This window comes from Etheostoma spectabile, unplaced genomic scaffold, assembly GCF_008692095.1.
Source record: "Etheostoma spectabile isolate EspeVRDwgs_2016 unplaced genomic scaffold, UIUC_Espe_1.0 scaffold00019122, whole genome shotgun sequence".
In the NCBI taxonomy this organism is placed as follows: Eukaryota; Metazoa; Chordata; class Actinopteri; order Perciformes; family Percidae; genus Etheostoma; species Etheostoma spectabile.
The window spans coordinates 39,433-49,495 of NW_022604687.1; positions in this window are offsets into that span (position 1 = coordinate 39,433).

Genomic DNA, 10,063 nt, shown 5'->3' on the forward strand with positions numbered 1-10,063 from the left:
TTAAATCTTTTTCAGGCTGTCAAAGGCACATTTGTCACTTTTTCAGGCTACTCTAAAAAGGAATCCTGACGTTATGCCAGCTTCATTCCAAGTCGGGGGGAGATATCACCTATCCATTGTGTCCCTCAGGTAATTTCAGTGCATTCTAATGTACGCTTTTAAAATTAAGCGCTTAAAAGTAGAGCTATATTGACGTTTTTTCAGGCTGTTAAAGGCATATTTAATTCACCTTTATGCAACTCTAAAATGGGTTCCTACTGTTATGCCAGGTTCCTTCCAACAATGGGTTAGACAATACAAATCCATTGGGTCACTCAGGTAATTTAGGACCATTCTTATGTAGAATTTTAAAGTTAAAGCCTAGAATGTCTAGTAAATTGTATAGTTTAAATCTTTTTCAGGCTGTTAAAGGCACATTTGTCTCTTTTTCAGGCTACTCTAAAAAGGGATCCTGACGTTATGCCAACTTCATTCCAAGTCGGGCGGAGATATCACCTATCCAGTGTGTCTCTCAGGTAATTTCAGAGCATTCTGATGTACGGTTTTAAAATTAAGGGCTTAAAAGTAGAGCTATAGTGACGTTTTTTTCAGGCTGTTAAAGGCATATTTAACTCACCTTCATGCCACTCTAAAATTGATTCCTACTGTTATGCAGGGTTCATTCCAACTATGGGTTAGACAACACATATCCATTGGGTCACTCAGGTAATTTAGGACCATTCTGAGGTAGAATTTTAAAGTGAAAGCCTAGAACGTCTTGTAAATGGTGTAGTTTAAATCTGTTTCAGACTGTTAAAGGCACATGTGTCTCTTTTCCAGGCTAATATAAAAAGGAATCCTGACGGTATGCCAGATTCATTCCAAGTCTGGGGGAGATATCACCTATCTAGTGTTTCTCTCAGGTAATTTCTGAGCAGGCATATTTAACTCACCTTCATGCCACTATAAATGGATTCCTACTGTTATGCCAGGTTCATTCCAACTATGGGTTAGACAATACATATCCATTGGGTCACTCAGGTAATTTAGGACCATTCTGATTTAGAATTTTAAAGTTAAAGTCTAGAATGTCTAGTAAATAGTATAGTTTAAATCTTTTTCAGGCTGTCACGGGCTGTGTCTCAAATCGCGCACTTCTGTACTAAATACTAACTATTTGAGTACATAGTGCGTTCACATTGTCGAAGTGCGGTCAAATGAAGTGTACTTAAAATACCCGGATGGTGCACTCAAACCGGTCACAAAGTTAAGTGTAGATGGATGGACACTTTCCACACTCAACGGTCGCCATCTTGGCTACGTAGCGGAAGGGGCGGAGCTAACAACCGTTGAAAAACTTTTGACAGCGGCGGCCGAAGACGCGATAGCGAGACCGACGGAGCAATACAAAGTTGAACGTGAGTCTTTTTGCTATACATATAAGCCACTTGTAAATATATATTTGGTTAATTTTACAGTCGATAATCATTTTTGTACCACGATTTATAACGTTTATTAGTACCGTAATTTGACGTGCTAGCAAGCCAACCTTAGTTAGCTAACAGCGGCAGTTTAACCATATTGGCAAATAAGTTATAAGCTAACGTTACATGTGTTGTATTAGTATACTGTTGTTTGTGTTAAACTTTTGTCCCATTGTAGACGATTTTAGTGTTAGATGTATGATCTTAACAAGTTGTACATAATCCGACGTGAGCGTTAGCTCAGCGAAATAGCGATCAGCTGATTGCCAGTAACGTTAACAGTAGCGTAATGTTAAAACGTATCCACTGTTTCTGCCTCCACCTGATGTATATCCTGTATATACTGCCTCCCCCTGATGATTATCCTGCATAACCCGTCTCTTCAGGGACAAACGAGGAATAGAGGTCCGTCATTTAGGGGTGACGATGGCCATCAGACCGTAGAAGGATCCCCTGGAGAGTCTGGAATCCCCCCTCATGTCCCTGTCCCCATCAGACTAGCTACGGCCTGGGGGGGAGCCTGCAGAACTACAAGCACATTTTTAAATAAAATTATATTAAAAGTATTTAACTTTGTTATCTTTTGTATTACACGTTGCATGACTGTAGCAAACATATAATGAATATGAAGGAATGGGTCTATTTAAATGTCAATTCTGTTACCTCTGCTTTCACTATTGTATTGTCACTGTATGAAGACCATTTAGAACAAAAATACAACTTATATAAAAGATGTAATGATGGTTTGTCTATTAGGTAAGTTGTAAGGGGTAATGCTTCATAACAACAGTCTATCTATGGGCAACAGTGTCCTCATGAAACCGTTGAGCATTAAAATGAACAGTAACGTAATGAATGAATATTTACTTTACTTATTTTTAGAGCAGAAACATAAGTATATACTTAAAAGAGTGGACTGCAAAGAATGGGTATAATTAATGAATTAAGAGTGCAGTAACAAGAACGAATAATACGATACAGTTGTGTGTACTGTTTGAAGCTAATGGGGGGGTGACATGACGGCGGTGTCGCAATCGTCATCCTGGCGTGACACGGAGCAAATAAATATATCACATTTATTGTTGTTAAAATATCAAAAACAAAGCAGGAATTATTTTTCGCGAAACACAGCAGCAGACTGGAATGCTCTCCCTGGTGAAATTCCCAATTGTACAGAAGAAGAAGGGATGAAATGTGATCGTCATTTCCGGTAAGTGCACATGGAAGTGCGCGATTTGAGACAACACTCCTCTGTCAAAATTTACGCACTATGCAAGACAGTACGTAGTGCACGAAGTGTACTTCTGTAAGTGCACTAAGGGAAGTGCGCGATTTGAGACACAGCCACAGGCACATTTGTCACTTTTTCAGGCTACTCTAAAAAAGAATCCTGACGTTATGCCAGCTTCATTCCAAGTCGGGGGGAAATATCACCTATCCATTGTGTCTCTCAGGTAATTTCAGTGCATTGTAATGTACGGTTTTAAAATTAAGCGCTTAAAAGTAGAGCTAAATTGACATTTTTTCAGGCCGTTAAAGGCCTATTTAACTCACCTTCTTCCCACTCTAAAATGGATTTCCACTGTTATGACAGGTTCATTCCAACTATAGGTGAGACAATACATATCCATTGGGTCACTCAGGTAATTTAGGACCATTCTGAGGTAGAATTTTAAAGTGAAAGCCTAGAATGTCTTGTAAATGGTATAGTTTAAATCTGTTTCAGGCTGTTAAAGGCATATTTGTCTCTTTTTCAAGCTACTCTAAAAAGGAATCCTGACGTTATGCCAGCTTCATTCCAAGTCTAGGGGATATACCACCTATCCAGTGTGTCTCTCAGATAATTTCAGAGCATTCTGATGTACGGTTTTAAAATTAAGGGCTTAAAAGTAGAGCTATAGTGACGTTTTTTCAGGCTGTTAAAGGCATATTTAACTCACCTTCATGCCACTCTAAAATTGATTCCTACTGTTATGCAGGGTTCATTCCAACTATGGGTTAGACAATACATATCCATTGGGTCATTCTTATGTAATTTAGGACCATTCTGATGTAGATTTTTAAAGTTAAAGCCTAGAATGTCTAATAAATGGTATCGTTTAAATATTTGTCATGCTGTTAAAGGCACATTTGTCTCTTTTTCAGGCTTCTCTAAAAAGGAATCCTGACGTTATGCCAGCTAAATTCCAAGTCTGGGTAGACATTACCTATCCAGTCTGTCTCTCAGGTATTTTCTGAGCATTCAGCATTAAATTGGGATTTGTTATATGTGGGGGGATGGGGCTCTCCCTAGGAGGGTCTGGGGGTATGCCCCCCCAGGAAAAAAATGTGAAAAATAAACCATTAAATGGCACTTTCTGGAGAGTTTTTTTGCAATAAAAAATGGAGAAATCAAGTCTTGCATGATATGTGCAAAACTGTAGGGTTAAGAACCTTTGCATTGTTGTAGTATCAACAGGTTTTAGGGCATTCAGCATTTACATTATTAACTTCTTATGATATAAGAACTGACCCACACAATGTGCCAAACATAATGAATCACATGAAGAGACAGGAGCATATGTCAGCAACAGCTGAGAAGATTTGGGTCTGTGGTGAACAGGTCCAGGGGTCCCTGGTGTAGGGACCAGGGACCCAAAGTTAAATTAATGATGAGGGATCAACTAAGACCACTGAAATTCTAAAGAATGAGAACCAATGAGTTACATAAATTCTATTCCTTTAACCTTTGTGCCAATGTTCGGTAATGTTTGGCCCTCATCCTCTGTGCCCCACTTACTGTTTTTACTTTTTTTGTGAAAATAAAGACTATTTGTTCATTTTAAAAAACATCAAATTAATTATTTACAGTTACATTTAGAGATGCACAATAGTGGCCCAACGTTGCAGTATCGTATATATATATATATATATATATATATATATATATATATATATATATATATAGTACATATAGTATAGCTCAGATGTGTTTCACCAGATTTCACCAGATTTCTGCTCATATTTACAACTTTGTGCACATTCAAAATATAACTCCTCCCATCTCTGTTGTACGTGATTCGGAGAGTTGTAATATAGTCTGCTGTACATGTCATTGCTCCGCTGATATGGTGGATCTCATTCAGACCGTCTGACGGACACAGAGGCCCATTTGGGTCTCTGGTCTCTGACAGAGTTTAGAGGAGGCTGTACGCTGCTCTTCATCGGAGGACTACACGGATGCAACGCGTCACTGCCCCCCAGAGCGAGTCCAATAACATGAACTGAAGTTGCTACACTACCAGCCGCGCTGCTAAACTCTATCTTTACAGAGAGAGTGGACACGAAGCGACGGACGGGTCTGTGATACTCAGAGCTTATACCTGAAGCCGGGAATGCACCTGGGATGGATCGTGAAAAAAATGTTCTCAGTTTGCGACAATTTGAAAATTCCACAGACAGGGAGCGCTCTTGAACCCCTCACAGTCTCTGAAAGCACAACTAGTCGATCACAAGTGGCTCAACAGGTAAAAACATAGATAAACTCATCTTTCAGAAATTTGACCGACCGGGCTGACACTTCAGCGTGAGAAATCGGGGGTGTGGCGTGTGCGCGTGTGAAACCAGTCAAATGCGTGTGTCTCACGGCCAATGCGTGAGAGTTGGCAGCCCTGTAGAATGTCTACTAAATGGTATAGTTAAAATCTTTTTCAGGCTGTCAAAGGCACATTTATCTCTTTTTCAGGCTACTCTAAAAAGGGATCCTGACATTATGCCAGCTTCATTCCAAGTCTGGGGGAGATATCACCTATCCAGTGTTTCTCTCAGATAATTTCTGAGCAGGCATATTTAACTCACCTTCATGCCACTATAAATGCATTCCTACTGTTATGCCACGTTAATTCCAACTATGGGTTAGACAATACATATCCATTGGGTCACTCAGGTAATTTAGGACCATTCTGATGTAGGACTTTAAAAATAAAGCCTAGAATGTCTAATAAATGGTACAGTTTAAATATTTTTCATGCTGTCAAAGGCACATTTGTCTCTTTTTCAGGCTACACTAAAAAGGAATCCTGACGTTATGCCAGCTTCATTCCAAGTCAGGGGGAGATATCACCTAACCAGTGTGTCTCTCAGGTAATTTCAGTGCATTCTGATGTACGGTTTTAAAATTAAGGGCTTAAAAGTAGAGCTATATTGACATTTTTTCAGGCTGTTAAAGGCATATTTAACTCACCTTCAAGCCACTCTAAAATCGATTCCTACTGTTATGCAGGGTTCATTCCAACTATGGGTTAGACAATACATATCCATTGGGTCACTCAGGTAATTTAGGACCATTCTTATGTAGGACTTTAAAAATAAAGCCTAGAATGTCTAAGAAATTGTATAATTTTAATCTTTTTCAGGCTGTTAAAGGCACATTTGTCTCTTTTACAGGCTACTCTAAAAAGGGATCCTGACGTTATAACAGCGTCATTCCAAGTCTGGGGGAGATATCACCTATCCAGTGTTTCTCTCAGGTAATTTCTGAGCAGGCATATTTAACTCACCTTCATGCCACTATAAATGGATTCCTACTGTTATGCCACGTTAATTCCAACTATGGGTTAGACAATACATATCCATTGGGTCACTAAGGTAATTTAGGACCATTCTGATGTAGAATTTTAAAGTTAAAGCCTAGAATGTTTAGTAAATGGTGTAATTTAAATTTTTTTCAGGCTGTTAAATGCACATTTGTCTCTTTTTCAGGCTACTTTAAAAAGGAATCCTGACGTTATGCCTGCTTCATTCCAAGTCTGGGGGAGATATCACCTATCTAGTGTGTCTCTCAGGTAATTTCTGAGCATTTTGATGTACGGTTTAAAAATTAAGGGCTTAAAAGTAGAGCTATATTGACATTTTTTCAGGCTGTTAAAGGCATATTTAACTCACCTTCATGCCACTCTAAAATGAATTCCTACTGTTATGCCAGGTTAATTCCAACTATGGGTTGGACAATACATATCCGTTGGGTCACTCAGGTAATTTAGGAACATTCTGACGTAGAATTTTAAAGTTAAAGCCTTGAATGTCTAGTAAATGGTATAGTTTAAATCTTTTTCAGGCTGTTAAAGGCACATTTATCTCTTTTTCAGGCTACTCTAAAAAGGAATCCTGACGTTATGCCAGCTTCATTCCAAGTCTGGAGGAGATATCACCTATCCATTGTGTCTCTCAGGTAATTTCTGAGCAGGCATATTTTACTCACCTTCATGCCACTATAAATGGATTCCTAGTGTTATGCCAGGTTAATTTCAATTATGGGTTAGACAATACATATCCATTGGGTCACTCAGGTAATTTAGGACCATTCTGATGTAGAATTTTAAAGTTAAAACCTAGAATATCTTGTAAATGGTATAGTTTAAATCTTTTTCATGCTGTTAAAGGCACATTTGTTTTTTTTCCAGGCTACGCTAAAAAGGAATCCTGACGTTACGCCAGCTTCATTCCAAGTTTGGGAGAGACATCACCTATCCAGTGTGTCTCTCAGGTAATTTTCGAGCATTCTGATGCATGGTTTTAAAATTAAGAGCTTAAAAGTAGAGCTATATTGAAGTTTTTTCAGGCTGTTAAAGTCATATTTAACTCAAACTTCAAGCCACTCTAAAATGGATTCCTACTGTTATGCCAGGTTCATTCCAACTATGGGTTAGAAAATACATATCCATTGGGTCACTCAGGTAATTTAGGACCATTCTGATCCAGAATTTTAAATTTAAAGCCTAGAATGTCTAATAAATGGTATAGTTTAAATCTTTTTCAGGCTGTTAAAGTCACATTTTTCTCTTTTTCAGGCTACTCTAAAAAGAAATCCCGATGGTATGCCACCTTCATTCCAAGTCTGGGAGAGACACCACATATCCGGTGTGTCTCTCAGGTAATATCAGAGCATTCTGATGTAGGATCTCAAAATTAAGGGCTTAAAAGTAAAGCTACATAGACATTTTTTCAGGCTGTAAAAGGCATATTTAACTCTCATTCAGGCCACCATAAATGAATTCCTACTGTTAAGCCAGGTTCATTCTAACTCTGGGTTAGACAATGCGTATCTATTTGGTCACTCATGTAATTTAGGACCATTCTGAAGTAGGATTTCAAAACAATGGCTTAAAAGTAAAGATATATTGACATTTTTTCAGGCTGTAAAAGGCATATTTATCTCTCCTTCAGGCCACTCTAAAATGGAATACTGATGTTATTCCAGCTTCATTCCAAGTCTGAGGGAGACATCACCTATCCAGTGTTTCTCTCTGGTAATAGCAGAGCATTCTGATGTACAATTTAAAATTAATGGCTTAAAAGTAAAGCTATATTGACATTTTTTCAGGCTGTTAAAGGCATATTTAACTCTCCTTCAGGCCACTCTCAAATGTATTCCTACTTTTAAGCCAGGTTCATTCTAACTCTGGGTTAGACAATGCCTATTCATTTGGTCACTCAGGTAATTTAGGACCATTCTTATGTAGGATTTTAAAATTAAAGCCTTGAATTTCTAATTAATGGTATATTTTAAATCCTTTTCAGGCTGTTAAAGGCATTTAACTATGCTTCAGGTGACTCTAAAATTGATTCCTATTGTTAAGCCAGATTCATTCTTATTTTGGGTTAGACACTACATATCCATTGGGTCACTCAGGTAATATAGGACCATTCTGATGTAGCATTTTAAAAGAAAAAGCTTTGAATGTCTAATTAATGGTATATTTTGAAAGATTTTCAAGCAGTTAAAGGCATATTTTTCTCTTTTTCAGGCTACTCTAAAAAGGAAATCCTGTTGTTATGCAAGCTTCGTTACAAGTCAGGAGGAGACAGCACATATCCAGTGTGTCTCTCAGGTAATATCAGAGCGTTAAGATGTAGGATTCTAAAAAGATTAGCTTGAAAGTAAAGCTATATTGACATTTTTTCAGGCTGTAAAAGGCATATTTAATTCTCCTTCAGGCCACTCTAAAATGGATTCCTAATGTTAAGCCAGGTTCATTCTAACTCTGGGTTAGACCCTACATATCAATTTGATCACTCAGGTAATTTAGGACCATTCTGAAGTAGGAATTTAAAATTAAAGCCTCTAATGTCTAATTAATGGTATATTTTACTCTTTTTCAGGCTACCCTTAAAAGGAATCCTGACGATATCCCAGTAGGGATGAGCGGGTACAGCATTATCTGTATCTGTAGCTGTATCTGTTTACCACATGAATTATCTGTATCCGTATCCGTACTCGGACTGAGCAGGGCCTAACCCAGAAGTGGGCGGGGTTTAACCCGGAAGTGGGTCAGGTTGCCTTGAAATGGGCGGGGCTTTAACCTGTATGCTTTTTTAAGCATGCAATTGATATGGGTTGATCATAAATAGTTATATTTATTGCTGATTTGAAAACTATTTACAGGACCGCATCAGCATTGAGCTTCAGATCAATGGTGTTGTCATGGTAACAAAAACTATATACAGAACAAGTTTTGCAACAACAAATATAACACATGCGGTTCCAATTAAGTAAAATGTAATGAACAAGAGTTTTCATACTCAATATAACTTTCTTTTTTTAACTTTTAATTTTTTTATAATTTTTTTTTGTTTTGGGTTCTTTTTTAATTTTTTTAAATTTCCACACCAGGTATATGTGAGTGTGTGTGTGTGTGTGTGTGTGTGTGTGTCTGTCTGTGAGTGAGTAAGAGATACACACAGAGAGAGAGAGATAAAGAAAGAGAAAGAGGGGGCGGGGGGGACTGTGTTCTACAGATCAAATAGGCCGATGCTGTTTTTCAGATCTGCATTGACTTTAATGAAGACCAGTTGTTCCACATGGCTAGGGTCTAAGTTTGCACGCTGTGGACTGACCTCATTTCCAGCTGTGCTAAAAACACGCTCAGACTGGACACTTGTAGGTGGACAACTGAGATGCTGCAGTGCCAAGCATGTAAGACTGGGCCAGCACTGAAGCTTACCTGACCAGTATTTCACTGGGTCATCGGTAAGGCTGATGTCCCCATCTGCCAGGTAGGCCTCCACATCACCTGATGGTAAATGTATCCTCATTGGAATAGCCGACTTCTTTCTCTGCAGGAAAGACAAGACAGAAGTGCTGCTGGTGGCAAGTGTCTCTTCTGTGTTTCTTGCAGGTGTAGCCACAGGGTCACAGAGCTCCATCCTGAGGAGTAATGTCCTCTTCACTGCCTCCACATCAACATTGTTTGGAAAACAGCTGGCCTTATATCTAGGGTCAAGGAGAGTGGCAAGCAGAAATGTGGAGTTTGCAAAAATTGGTTCAAAACGCCATCCTAGTTCTTTGCTCAGATTGGCTGCCAGTTTCCTTGCTGCTGTGCCTAACCTTTCCCTGGACTCAGCCGCAACATCTTCGCCCAGCCCCACTGTGGCATCCTGATCATCATCACAAGCCAGGAACTGATCTGATTCATCCTCAGATTCCTCACCAGCATGCAGTAACCTGACGATGGCGCAAAGGCCATGCAGGAGGGGGATGACCTCAGAGATGGAGGCGCTGTGTTTTGAGAGCGCCCGTGTGACCTCCTCAAAAGGACTAAGAACAGTGAGCATGTCTGATG